The sequence below is a fragment of the Mustela nivalis genome (assembly GCF_964662115.1).
Source record: "Mustela nivalis genome assembly, chromosome: 17".
Classification (NCBI taxonomy): Eukaryota; Metazoa; Chordata; class Mammalia; order Carnivora; family Mustelidae; genus Mustela; species Mustela nivalis.
The window spans coordinates 6,232,936-6,246,727 of NC_139036.1; the positions used below are offsets into that span (position 1 = coordinate 6,232,936).

Consider the following 13,792-nt stretch of genomic DNA (forward strand, 5'->3'; position numbering starts at 1 on the left):
AGGACCTTCGCGTCCCGCTGTGAGGGGGATTAGGTGTTGCTCGATGCAAGGCACTTGGCTGTGCTGAGCCAAGACTGTTCCTGGCACTGGCATGAAGGGTGGGGGTCCCGTGCCACGGCCCAGAGCCCCAGACAGAAATTCAGGCGGAGAGGGCCCACGGCTGTCCTTTAATCCAACGCAACACGCACTTTTCTCAACTTTCCATTATGAAAAACTGCAAATGTACAGCTAAGTTCAAAGCCTAGTAAAGAAAAGAAACATGCAGGACCGCGATGCTGCTGGGCGCAGGTCAAAGCCGTGGTGGGTAGGAACCCCTCACTGTGCGCCTGGGAGGAGCTCAGGGAATGGATGGATCAGGAACGAGGACGTGAGCCGGGGGCTTGTCAAGTCAACCAGAGCACACGCTTGAACATGTCAAATCGGAATCCCTAAGGGAAAGCAGGAGCAGGTGCCAGAAGGGGGGGCAGGTGAGGAGTGGCCCCCCAAACTGAAAGTGTAAGGAGAGGACCCCCAGAGATGAGTGAGGGCAGGATCGGCAGAGAGGGGCTGAGTCCCGTGCCTGAGGTGGGGCCCCTGTGCTTTCCTCCCAAGCCCGCCTGAGATGCAGGTGATTGATGGGCCCTTGTGCTCTGGAGCGCAGGGCATGACTGAAGCAGGGAGGAATGCCCCGAGCTCGAGCTGGTCAGAGCTGGTCGGGAGAAGATGCTCATTCCAAGGGGAGGGCACAGGCATGGCCCGGGGCCTTGCCAGGGGATTTGGGGACAGGAATGAACAGTAATACAAGGGTCAGAACAACGGCATACAGAAGGAAGCACGTAAGCCGGTCCTCGGGCAGCATGTGGGACTTGGAAGGCAGCGGTCAGAGAGACCCCTGGGAGCTTACAAGTAGGAGGACAGACAGCAGAGAACAGAGAATCTGGAAGAAAGACGGCCCGTTTGGGCGGTGGCAGTTGGTTAAATTTAAAGCATAACCTTTAAAAGACAAAAAAGATTTTTATCTACCTATCTGTTTATTTAGAGCATGAGCAGGGGGCGGGGCAGAGTGAGAATCTTGGGCAGACTCCCCGCTGACTGTGGAGCCCCAAACGGGGCTCGAACTCACCACCCTGCTATCGTGACCTGAGCCAAGACCGAGTCTGATGCCTCGCCACCTGAACTGCCGTGGTGCCCCAAAGGCATGACCTTTACATCGAAGGATAACACTGAATTTTCACTTTAAATTGTGGTTTTCAAACTTAGCCCTGCCTTAGAGTCACCCGAGGAGCTGTCAGAGAAAACCAAAACTCTGCAGAGCCACTTGGAAGACGTGACGTTACACTGCGGAGGAGACTCCACGGCAACGAACACGACAGAAATGCCGAAGCGCGAACTTGACAGGACAGGTGATGAGAATCACAAAGGTGATTTCCTCGCTTCCGGACAGGACGAGTCAACAGTCACAATCACGCCAATTATGCACACATTAATGTAGACATTCAGGGAAACCCCAATAAAAATACTAACAATTTTTTTTCTTCCTGGAGCCGGATAGTTAATTCTAGATTCCACGTATGCACAACGCTGAGAAGGGACGTCACAGGCAGGACATTCTACCAGATACTGAAACGTATGCCGTAAACTCGATGTATTGAAGAGTGTCATCTTGGTGCCTGAAGAGGCAGGCGGCCCCCTATGTAGTGGAAAGACCCGGATAGATATGAAAATGTGATTTAGGATGAAGGTGGCATCTCAAGTCAGTGCAGCAAAGATGGCGTCTCCCATCATCGCGTTGGAGGCCATCTGGAAAAAGGTACGTCTGGACCCGTACCTCGTCCCACCCACCAGATGAAGTAACACACACATGAAATGTGTTACTTCACCTTTTCAAATGGGAAAATGAAACAGGCACCACAGAATCATGGGCAAAAGTCCTTTACGGTCCAGGAACGGGGAGGGTCTAGCAGGCCTCTGGATTCACAGTGGCAAAATTAAAAAAATAGAGAGATTCAGTATCATAGCAGTTAAAGCTTGGGGAGTTGAAAGACAAAAAATCATTCACCGGAGGAAAGGTAATAAATGCATATCGAGGGCCCCAGGTTTATACAATGAAAAAAAAAAAAAAGACCAAAAATTAGCAGAGTCAAAGACAAATGACAAATCATAATTTAAAAAAAGACAGATGACAAATGGAGAAATTATTGGCAATTCAAATTGTGCATGGGGCCCATTTCCTTAATATATGAATTTTTAGAACTTGGGAAGAAAAGAAATTAGGAAAAAAACCCTCAGAAATAAAGGGCTAACAAGCAGGCAATTCACAGATAAAGATATGCAGGTGGCATTTAAAGAGAGGAAGAAATGGGGCGCCTGGGTGGCTCAGTTGTTAAGCTCCTGCCTTCAGCTCAGGTCATGATTCCAGAGTCCTGGGATCGAGCCCCACATCGGGCTCTCTGCTCAGCACGGAGCCTGCTTCTCCCTCTCCCAGTCTTCCTGCTTGTGTTTCCTCTCTTGCTATGTCTCTCTCTGTCAAATGAATAAATAAAATCTTTTTAAAAAGAAGATAGGAAAAGATGTCTGCCTATAGTTTATATGAAAATCAAACTTTCTTACCAGTGGGAGTGGAGAAAATCCATATCATGAGCATCGGATTCCCTTGATGAGCTGTGATGGGACATACACTTTCATGCTTCTCTGGGGGGGGGGTGTGGAAAAGTATGCACCTGCCACAGAGGAGAATTTTCAAAGATTTGCAACATTAAATATGCGGGTTCCCTTTGGCTCCAGACCCCATTCTAGGAACCCACCCTGAAGACAGAAGTCCCCCAAGAGTAAAACATTACAAACACCAGGTTATTGTTGCACAGTAAACGACTGAAGATAGCCCAAGAATCTACACAGGATGCTTACCAATTAAATGAGGCTAAATCCACACGAGGGTCTCTCCGAATCTGCCATCTGCAGACATAATAAACAAACAAACAGCCTAGAAAGATCTCTATGAACTGTTAGGGAGTAATTTCCAGGATATGTTGTAAGTGAAAAAGGAAAGATCCAGAACAGTGTGTATAGAAAGGAGACAGAAGAATATCTATATATATTTGCCCATTTTTGCAAAAGGAAACGTAAGAAGGATCAACCAGAAACTAAGAAAAATGTCTGGTATCGAGGGGGAATCGGAATCATGACAGCTCTGCCTGGTTTTGACTTTTGAGACATGTCGGTGGTTTATATTTTCAAAAATCAACCTAAATTAAAAAGGCAGGAAAAAAAGCAATTCCCCACACTGAATACAAACAAAAGAAATAAACCTCATGTCTATCAAATTCATAGCATACCCACACATGGAAAAATCTTAATTCTGATGCCAATTCTGAAAACTAGTCTGTACGTTCTTAGGGAGATGCCTTCAAAGCATGAAAAAACCGCGAAGAGACTGGGAACTCTTCTCTGTAGGCTCATTAATTGTAATACTGGATTACAATTCAAAGTGACCCATATGTTTTTGGATAATGCAAATAACGAAATTATAAAATTTTCATAAAATATTCATTTGATGAGAAACCCAAATTTCACGCTTAGAGAAAAAAGGCATAAGCCTAAAATAAAAGAAGGTTAGGAGAATCCGGTGATGTTCATGTGAATTGGACCTATTAGTATGAATCAACCGGAGTATCCGGAGGAATAATGATTTTATTTGAATAGCAACAGATTGGACAGGAAATAATCCTTGAGTGCTAAAGTAAGACAGGGTGAAGGGGTGGGCACATAGAGGAAGGGAAGCCCTTCCTCTTCTTCACAGAAGAATGCCACTAACAGACCAGATGGAATGAGGAGAAATAGCATCATTTTGCCACCTCCCTTAGAGCTGGTCCAAGCCAGGATCATTAATGCTGCTAAAACCACTGGGTGAAGGCGGGAGGGAGGGGGATCGTCACCGCCCTAACCAGGCAATGAAACCTAGCACCACACACCACATCCTGCGGTAACGACCTGGACGAACTATAAATACCCTCCAGCACCCGAATCTCATCAAGCCTCTGGCCCCCGCATCATGCCTTCAGAAAGCAGAGGAGCAGATGAGTGAGGCCAGGAAGGAGAAACCATCAGTCCAATCCAGAATGAGTGGCATTACACAAGAAAACAAAAACGAAAAACTGGCCAAGATAGTTCAAAACGAGTCAATGTTATTTTCTTTCAAATCTGTTTTCGGTTAAAAGAGACCACAGAGACAGAACCAGGTGCAGCACCTGAACCTTGGTGAGATCCTAGATTGAAAGAAAGGAGAGGAAGTTTGGGAGAGAGGGAAGAAAGAACAATCTGGAGCCATCTGGAAAGGCGTTTTGGGGACAAACTGAGAAAATCTGAGCATAATCTGGATATTCGATATTAGATACAAAATCTTTGCGAATTTCCTCAGGTGTGAAAATGCAACCATCAGTACGAGGGAGGGTCCAGCCAGAAACGCGAGCCCTCCGGGCCGGGGACCATCTCTCCAGCAGAATAATTCGTTCTAGAAAAGCAGGTTCTGGGGTCCTCCGGAAACCTGGGAGTGACAATGACTGAAGAGTTCATTTAGAAATGAGGTAGCAGCCAGACCTTGTGGGGAAAGGCTCCCTTTGACAAGACGGCTTTCTGAAAATAAAGTCAAGAGTCATAAACATTAAAATTTTAGACAAGATAATGAAGGTAAATTATAGCTGAGACTAACAACCGCTAGGACGATATATTATTTCCAAATATTGTTACATGCCTGTGCACATATGTCCTTTCAAAATAAACAGGGGAGACGTGTACCTATTTTTTTTTTTATTAAAGCAGCATATGCTCCCTGTAAACGTCCAACGATACCATGCAACAATGTATTGGTAATCCACTTCGATTTTACACGATGTTATTGTGGACATCGTTCTAGGTCAGGAATTTGGGATTTATGATTTGTGTCCATTTGTAATGGTGCTGTACAATTCCATTATGTAGACGTCCCATAATTAATTTTATAAATCCCATTTTTGAAAATATCATAGTGACGAACATCCTTGATCCCAAAGGATCAAATCTACTTACTCCCCACCCCCCACCCCACCTCCCCCACCGTGTCAAGGTTATTTCCTCACATCTTCGCCAACCCTGGGTATCTCGGCTCTAATTTGTGCCAGTTTTATAGGTGAAAAATGTTACTTCCTGATGTCTTGGTGTGATTTTCTTCTACTATGCGCGAGGTTGGACCTCATAAGCTTCTGGTCACTTGTCGTTCTTTTGTAAATAGTCTTCACGTCCTTTGCCTTTTTCCTCTTGAGAGGTTACTATTCTTCTATTTTAAGAACTTTCATATGTCAAAGATTTTGGTAATCTCTTGTGTATATCGCACATGTTTCCCCTCATTTGTTCCTGATCTCATCCGAGCCTCACAGCAGTGCTGGGGTTGGGGTTAGACGGAGCAGGTGGAGTTATCCTCACTTAATTGATGTGGAAACTATGACTCAGTGGGGAATATTTGGCTTTCCTTGCTTGGAGTCTGGCATGCCAAGCTATCCTACTGCTCCAGCAGGGTCCTGATGGCAGCCTTCAGGGTTCTGGGAGGAATATCTCCTATACTAATCAGAAATTCTTAACTGTTTGCTCCTCGTTTCCTCTTCTGTAGAAAGAAAAAAAAATGGAGTCGGGTCAAATGATCCTAACATTCTCTTTAGCTTTACTGTCTTTTGCTTCTGTGATTTGAGGTGCCAAAGAGCTCCACGTGGAAGAGGGTGTTGTCTGTATCCTCGAAGCATGTCCGTGGCATGCAGGAGGGCCTGGGGTTGTCTTTGTCCACGTAGGAAGTGCAGGGTGAGTGTCCCTGTGTGTTACCAAGAGCGTTTCCTTCCTAGACCTCCCTGGGCTGGAACTGGGAGCTTGACTCTGGCTCTGTCTCTCTCTAGTCAAAAGCAATCCAAGACACAAGGCCACATCGATGAGCTCCAACATTTCTGTGTCACAGATGGAGGGTCCTAGGTCAAGGTACTTACTTCCTCTTCCCACAGTCCCTGCAGACATCATCAGTGGATCGTAGTTCGCACCATCTGAGCTCGGCCACAGCTTCAGATCCTTGGAACTGTGTTCTTGGAGGCAATAACTGATCAAAATTGACACGGGGTAAGCTGTTTGTCTTCCCGACACTAGGATATTTTTCCTAAAGATTACTTTCTTATGACAAAATTAAAATACATTTGTTGGGGGCCGTGGAAATAGATGGTCAAAATTAAGAAAATGGGAATAATCTGTAAGGCCATCATTGTTAATCACTTTAGTATGTATTTTTGGGTTTATACAAAAAAATGAGATCAAGGGGCTCCTGGGTGGCTCAGTGCGTTAAGCCTCTGCCTTCGGTTCAGGTCATGGTCTCAGGGTCCCGGGATCGAGCCCCGCATCGGGCTCTCTGCTCAGCAGGGAGCCTGCTTCCTCCTCTCTCTCTGCCTGCCTCTCAGCCTACTTGTGATCTCTGAATAAAATCTTTAAAAAAAATGAGATCAAGCTTTTGCAACTTACTTATTCACTTACAGTACATATTGGATGTCTTTCCTGATCATTAAATATGAGCCAGCTGCTCCCTCTCAGTGGTCCGCGGTGCTTCCCTTCAGAATGGACCATGGTTTATTTATCCCCTGGAGCTGGGCACCTTCCAGATCCCCTAGAGTTGGTCACCTAGGCTGCTTTCTGTTACTTACACCTTCCATCATCTACCATTACAAAAACGTTGCAGTGACCAAATCTTTGTGTGTCATCTACAATTCTTTCTGTGGATAAATGCATATACACAGACTAGCAGGCTTGCTGTACTACAGTGACAAGTTCAGAGGACGTGTCACACTTTCTATTCCACCAGCTCTGTGGCAGAGTCCCTTTCTCCATACCCTCACACTCAGCGAGTAACGCTCTTCTTAGCGTTATGTCATCCCGAGAGACAGAAATTCCACTCCTTAAATTTGCATTGTTTGATCACTAATAATGGTTTTTGTTTTTGTTTTCGTTTTGGTATGGTGAGTCACTCTTTGATATTCCCCTTTCCTGAGCCGCCCATTTATATCCCTTGATCAGCTTTCCCTTGGGGTGTTCCCTTCTATTTCCTTAGGGATCTGGAAACATTCTTTATACATCAGCAAAGGTAACTCTGTTTCAGATGTTTCTGATGAGGTCTAATAGTGAAGTACTCTGTGCTTGCTGCCCTTAGTTTACAAAAGCTTTTTCTACTATTTTAGTCGGCATCTTTATGCCTGCAAAAAACGGGCGCATTCAGAACCTCCGGAGAAAGGAAGTGGGATGTGGAGGGTGGGCATTGTAAGGACAGGTGGAGCTTTGACCTAAGACAGGAAGCCCCAGGCATTCTAAAGCGTTGGTCTCCAGGTCAAGAACACGGGCCGCGGCGGCACTGGGAAGATAGTAGCCCCTCTACTTAGAGACATAGATATACATTTTAAATTTTTATAGGAAAATAGAGCAAACATACATAAGATACACAGATGTGCACACATGCAGTTTATAGACTAATAAATACTGATGTATATAGCACCCAGTCTAAAGTATCACTTATTTGCTATTTCAGCCTTTCATTTTTTTTTTTCTTTTTAATGTACTACATCTGGCAACCACTTGCCAGGTGTACTTGTGCAGTAGTATGTGTATATAATTTATATATAGTAAGTGTATATATTGGGAGGATGCCTGTCACCTTTTTTTATCTTTAAAAAATGTTACTTGAAAAGGTTGGGGAATGCCACTCAAGGAAATCTTTCTTTTGGGGTTTCTGCTTGTCTCCCCCTGCCTGCCAGGAGGCTCCCTTTGCTCACTGCTGTGCACGTGTTACTTCCGTGTGTGCGTGGCTCAGTGGCTCAGGGCTCCCCACCTCTGGCCTGGCTGGAGGCCGGCTTCACCACAGCCGTGTGGCAGCTCCCAAGGCCAACCAGCTCAGCCTTCCCCTGCTCTTGCTCCCGAGGGCAGGAGCTGAGTGGTCTGGCCCATGAACTGGCCACTGACTCTGGGCTGCACGGGTGTGACCGTGTGGTACAGGACCTGGGCCACTGCTGCCATTAGGCACGTGTGGGCAAAACGCGGGCCATGACACCTGGAGGAACCCCCCCCCCCCGTAGGGTAACTATTCACACGTATTTCCTGCTAGTGCCTGTATTATTTTTTACACCTAAATCCTTAATCTGCCTATGCCCATGTGAGTGGAGGATACAAAGCAGCCGGCTTCCTTTTCTCCCTTCATGAAGTTCACTGAGTCCCAGTACTGATTGGAAGGGACCTTCACCAATCCAGTGTACCACCCTCGTTAGAGAGTTGTACAAAATATGTCTGTTTCCATACTTCTCTCTGTGATTTGATCTGGTGAGGGCTGTACACGCACTAACTCCACTTCTTAAAAAATGACAGCTCAGTGATATAATTTGACCAGTAGGAAGGCAAGTCCTTTCTCCTGGCTCTTATTTTCACTCCCTACTTGCATTTTTCCAGACTGATTTCTGAATCTTTCTGTTGAGCTCCCCAAAAATGCCACTGCAACTTTTTAAAAGTAAGGCTTATTGAGATATGTGGGTGAGACGCAGGTCACGTGTACACCCAAGTTACACACCAAACGCCGGACCCTGTTGAGACTGAAAGCCGCGGCTGGTGGTCTTCTATAACTAAGAGTCCTACAGAGCCTGGGCTGGCCAGGACACGGGCACGTGCAGCCTCTCCCAGCCCAGCTCCCAGTCCCACTTAATCGCAGTAGCTATTCTCATCAGCCCCGGGACAGACTGCAGGGCCAATGGCCCTCAGTATTTTTCAATCCAGCTCCCGAAGGCCCAAATGGAAATAACGCATTTAACCCTCATACGGCCTCAGGTTAACCAAAGAGCCCATCTCTCTGCTTTTTGCTGTGATTCTCTCCCCCGAGAAACCCTTGGCATCCTGCGCTGCAGAAGTTTTGACGGAGTGATCGATGTCTTTGATTAAATTTTGAAAAATGGAGCCATCAAACCATTACCAGGAAATGGAATCTGTTTGCTTGAGAGACAACTTTCAAGTTATGTGTTCCACGGAAGGAAAATTAATTAAAGAAAGAGCTTCCTGGCAGCTGCGGGGTGGGGGGTGGGATGAATTACTTTGTTATTTTTTTACTTTCTCTCTTTCCTGTTGGGGAAAAGTCAATGTGCCACAGAGCGGTGGTTTTCATACCTTAATGTGTGTAGGAGTCACCTAGGGAGCTGGTAAAAATGCAGCTTCTGATTCGGGAAGGCTGGGGTGGTGCCCAAGACCCCGCGTTTCTAGAAAGCCCAGGTGATGCGATGCTGTTGGCCGCCGGGGCCGTGCGTGGGGAGAGGACTGGAGAAGAGGTTCTGGTATTGGTCTTGCTACAGACTGGCAGAGGGGCTCCAGTTGGGCCCTTCCTCCCCTCCACGACGGCGTGGGGGCAGAACAGCCTGAGACCTTGCCGCCCAGCGGATCAGAGCCCAAGTCTCTTGGTGCGACTCCTGGAGACAGCAAGGCTCTCCTGGAGCACAGAGCTCAGCCTGGCCCCCCGCCCTGGCGCCATATTCAGTGGAAAATGGATAACGGGTGCCAACTGCAGACCTGCCCAAGAATACTTCAGATGGCTCAAGTATAAGGGCAGTGTCGCCGGGTTAGTCCCTAAAAAGGGATTTGACCGGCACTGGCATCATCAGAGCGGCCTCCGGGCTTGACTGACACGGGCCAGGTGCCGCTCCTGGGGACAGCCAGCGAGGAGCACGCCTGTTCCCTCCTTTTGCTTGTTCCGCCCTGCATCCTGGGCCCAGAGAGCCTCCAGAAGGGTCTGAGCGGGATTCTCTGCCTCTCTGCCAGCTGGGGCCGGGGTGGGTGGCGGTCACCGGGCTCCTTCTGGTACCTTTGGTGGCAAGGAGAGGAGGGACCCTGCGTGAGCGTGTGCGGCACGGGGGCCCGGCTCTGCTGACATCGCTCCTCTGGGTTTGCTGAAGCTCTGGGGGGCTTCGCCTTCCATGTGGTCTCTGTGCAGCCCACCGCCCACCCGGCCGCCAGGCACTGGCCGTCAGCTTGTGCCACCACCCCTGGGACCACGAGCTGCTTCTCCACATCACGGTCTTCTCTGGAGGCTGCCTTCGTGGAAACTCGCTTTCCCTGCCTCCAATCAACCACTTACACCTTCAGTTTATAGCCCAATACACTTTAGATGCGAATGTCATCACCAGGACCGAGCTGTCCCCTCGAGCTTTGCCATCCATAACCGCCCAGCTCCCGGCGATGACTGTCCGTCATCCATCATCTGCCAGTCGGCCCTGCTCTCACAGCGCCTCCCCTCGTGCCCAGTTATTCCTGTCGTACAAATAAAACAACTAAGACGGGGGGGGGGCGGTCATTCTAATCCGGTCCAACCCAAATACTGTCGCTGCTAGGTGGGAACGGCGGGGAGGCTCGCAGGGGCCGTGGCGTCAAAACCCCCGTGTCCTCCTGACGCGGAGCGCAGGCACGGACACGGAGTCCCATGTGCCGCAGGGACAGAACATGCTCCAGGACGAACAGTGTCGTGGCTTCTTGCGACAGAGGATCCAGCGTGGACTTGAGCTTTCACCGACCCGTACTGGCTGAAAAAGCAAGAAACAAGATGCACAAGCTCGTTTCGGAGGTGACGACGGGACGGTGACTGTTTTGAGAAGACAGCGCTGGTACCTTTCAGAGGCGAACGCACGTGGGATTGGGGTGGGTGAAGAAAGCTCGGCCATGCGGATCATTGTTGAAGCCTGGCGGTCAAGTTCACGGAACTAGTCTTCGCTGTGATCATATTTTAGCATTTCCACACTAAAAAGAGAAAAGAAAACTCGTTTTCTTTCGATTAAATCAGCGATTTCTCCCGAAATAGTACTCAGGGTGTGTGACTTTTAAGATCCCTGTGAGGGGAGACATTAGCACCCCGACTCCTCCATGAACCAAAGTAGCAATCACAGCGGGGCCCTGTGTGGGTGGGTCAGGCCAGGCTCTTGTTCTCAACCCTTCCAGAGCTCCCCGGGGCCCCCAGACTCCCAGTAGAGCCAGAGTCCTGGCTGTGCCCCAGGTGTGACCCCAGCTCCTCCTCCAGCCTCTACCTCTTGTCCTCCCTGACTCAACGAGCTGCTGTGGCTCCGGGCTCTTGTCTCTCTTGCTTCCCAAGCACATTCTGGGGTCAGGGCTCTGGTCCTGGGAGCCCTCCCCACCCCCAAGATACTCATGTGGCTCACTGCCGGGTTTCAGATGGCCACCGCTCCCCTCCCCCAAGGGTCCTCCCAGGACTAGTAAGGCCCATCCTCCACATCAATCCCCAAACCTTTAGTTTCTGAGTTCACAACACTTACTACTACCTGACATCATTGATCATATTTGTTTATAGTCAGTCTGCCTCACTAAAGATAAGGGGACTTCGTGGGCCTCCGTGCCTACCGGCCTTAGAGCAAGAACCCATCAGGCTGCCTCCTCTTATATGATCGAGCCCTGGTGTTCCTGTATCAAGACCAAATGCCCCAAGTTTCTGGTTCGAACCTCACCATTGTTTCAAGAAACTGTCTCTAAATTCAAATGCCATTGAAGCAAGCAGGTGTGAACGGATCACGAAAGTGATGTGACCACAGTTCCAGGCTCAGGTGTGGGCTGGCGCGGGCGTAGGGGGCAGAAACCAGCACCCCCACCCCAGGCAGGCTGAAGCGGAGCGGTGACCAAGGGAGGGCAGGAAGCACTTATAACCAAACCCACTTATCGACACCATCTGTCAAGCAAGTCCCCAAATTGGCACTGGCACCGGGACCAAAATTACCGCAGCCCTCACCGGCCAGGCATGTGCTGGTGTACTGCAGGGCTTCGAGGATTTTATTTATTTGTGTGACAGAGAGAGAAAGCGTGCACACAAGCAAGGGGAACGGCAGGCAGAGGGGGAAGCAGGCCTCCCACTGAGCAGGGACCCCCCGACGCGGGGCTCGATCCCAGGACCCTGAGATCATGACTTGAACTGAAGGCAGACGCTTCGCCGACTGAGCCCCCCGGACACCCCCCTGTACTGTCAGTATTGAAACCAGGTTTGGTTTCAATGCAACGTGTTCCTGAGCAACAGTGCCCTGATGGAGCGTGCAGGCTGAGCACAGTGCCCACCTGTGTGTGTGCACGTGTGTGTGCGTGTGGGGGGGGGGGTCAGGGGAGCACTGAGAGGACAAGTGAAGATCACCCTGAAAACTATTTTTCCTCTAGCTAATCCACCCCCTAACCTTGGCAGGCATTCTGGGCTAATTTCAGTATTTATCAAACTCAGTAATACAACAAATATGCAATATCAGAACAAAAATATAACCATTACCAGTTATATAAAAACCGGGAACATCTGTGCCAGTCATGGTAGTAACACATTTAGCTTCAGGCTCGCAACTTGAGCCCGACTCGGGCCCCGGGGCTCTTGGAAGACACCCGTCCAACGGTAAGCCGCAGGTGACGGGGACACGGGGGGCAGGAAGTGGTGGGCAAGAGGGGCTTGAGCCTGCCACATCCTGCCTCACTTTATAAAGGGATCCACTTGTGAATTTTTGATTTAAGAAGAGATTCTAAAATGTTGATGATTCAAGGGAAATGGAGCCCAACACTGTTAGTTCCCTTTTTCTGTATATTCCAAATTTTCTTTACTGAGGATGTAGTGAAGCTGTGGAAGAACCAACGATGACCTCCTAAGTTCTAGCGGCGTTAAGGAACAGAGGTTTCCGCGGGTGACCGCTCTTGCAACGGCAGCTCTCGCACACAGGGATTTAAACTGGACTATGTGAAAAAAACAGAGGTTATTTGAGGGGTCATGGATGATGTGAGACGTGTCAGTTTTTACTCATTTAAACACAATAAGAACTATTTTTAACTATTTCAATGCAGGTGCGTTTGCGACCTTGAATCGCTGTTACTGGGTCCACGTCAGCCTCCCAACTCGTGGGTGTTTTCCCGTGGACCAGATGGGTGGTTCGGTGCACCTGAGCCCCGGACCTCGGAGCCTCGTGGACAGCCGGGTCCATTAAATGCTTCCCAGCCTCCCAGCACCCCCAGGTGTGGTTGGATTCCTGGGGCCACTGTAAGCTCCCCCATGGCAGGGGAACAGACTGGGAATTGACTGGACACCGGGACCCGAGTTCTAATGTAGCTTCAGAACGGCTGCGACTGTCCCCTCACGAGTAAAAAGAGATTTGGACGTCATCCCTGAGGCCCCTTTCCCTGCTGCTAACATCCGGATGATAAGCCCTTAAACTTGACACTGGAATGAGGAGCAAATATGCTTCTTCAAAAGCTGCCGTTCCCTTTTGGGATCATGACAGCAGCTCCAACCTGTGACAGCTGAGAACGAGGACTGTTTTATCCGGGAGCCAGCCTGTGGCAAAGCGATCCACACAGATGCTCTGGGGCTTAAAACAGACCTTCTTTTCTGAGGTCCGGTATTTTAGATATTTAGTATTTTTTTTTTTTTCTTTTTTAAGTGAGCTCCACACCCAGGGCGGAGCCCAGTGTAGGGCTTGAACTCCTAATCCTGAGATCAAGAGTCAGAGCCCTGGACGGCGGAGCCCCCCATGCGTCCCTATTTATTATCTTTTTTGTCACCCAAGACCAGTCCTTCGGTGAAGTCCCTCGCCTTCTTGACAAGGTTCCCAGCAAAGGCCCCCCACCTGGAGTTTCCATAAACTCCATCTTGTGGCTGTTTCTCAGGGAGCCTGCACCGAGGGGGGAAAACAGCTGTGGGTACAAAGCCCCGCATGCGGGGGGCTTCAACAGACCCCCGTCTCCCCACGGCGCTGGGGCCTCTGAGCCGGAG

At 49.1% G+C, this 13,792-nt stretch overlaps 1 long non-coding RNA gene across 1 annotated transcript; it reads right to left on the reverse strand.

Annotated features, from left to right (window-relative positions):
• Nucleotides 1-10,143: 10,143 nt before the first annotated feature.
• LOC309851826 lies at nucleotides 10,144-10,787 on the reverse strand. The gene is made up of 2 exons (XR_014304948.1): nucleotides 10,663-10,787; nucleotides 10,144-10,577 (listed from the first exon to the last, which is right to left on the reverse strand). It is a non-coding gene; the product is annotated as an uncharacterized lncRNA (long non-coding RNA).
• Between the last annotated feature and the right edge of the window lie 3,005 nt (nucleotides 10,788-13,792).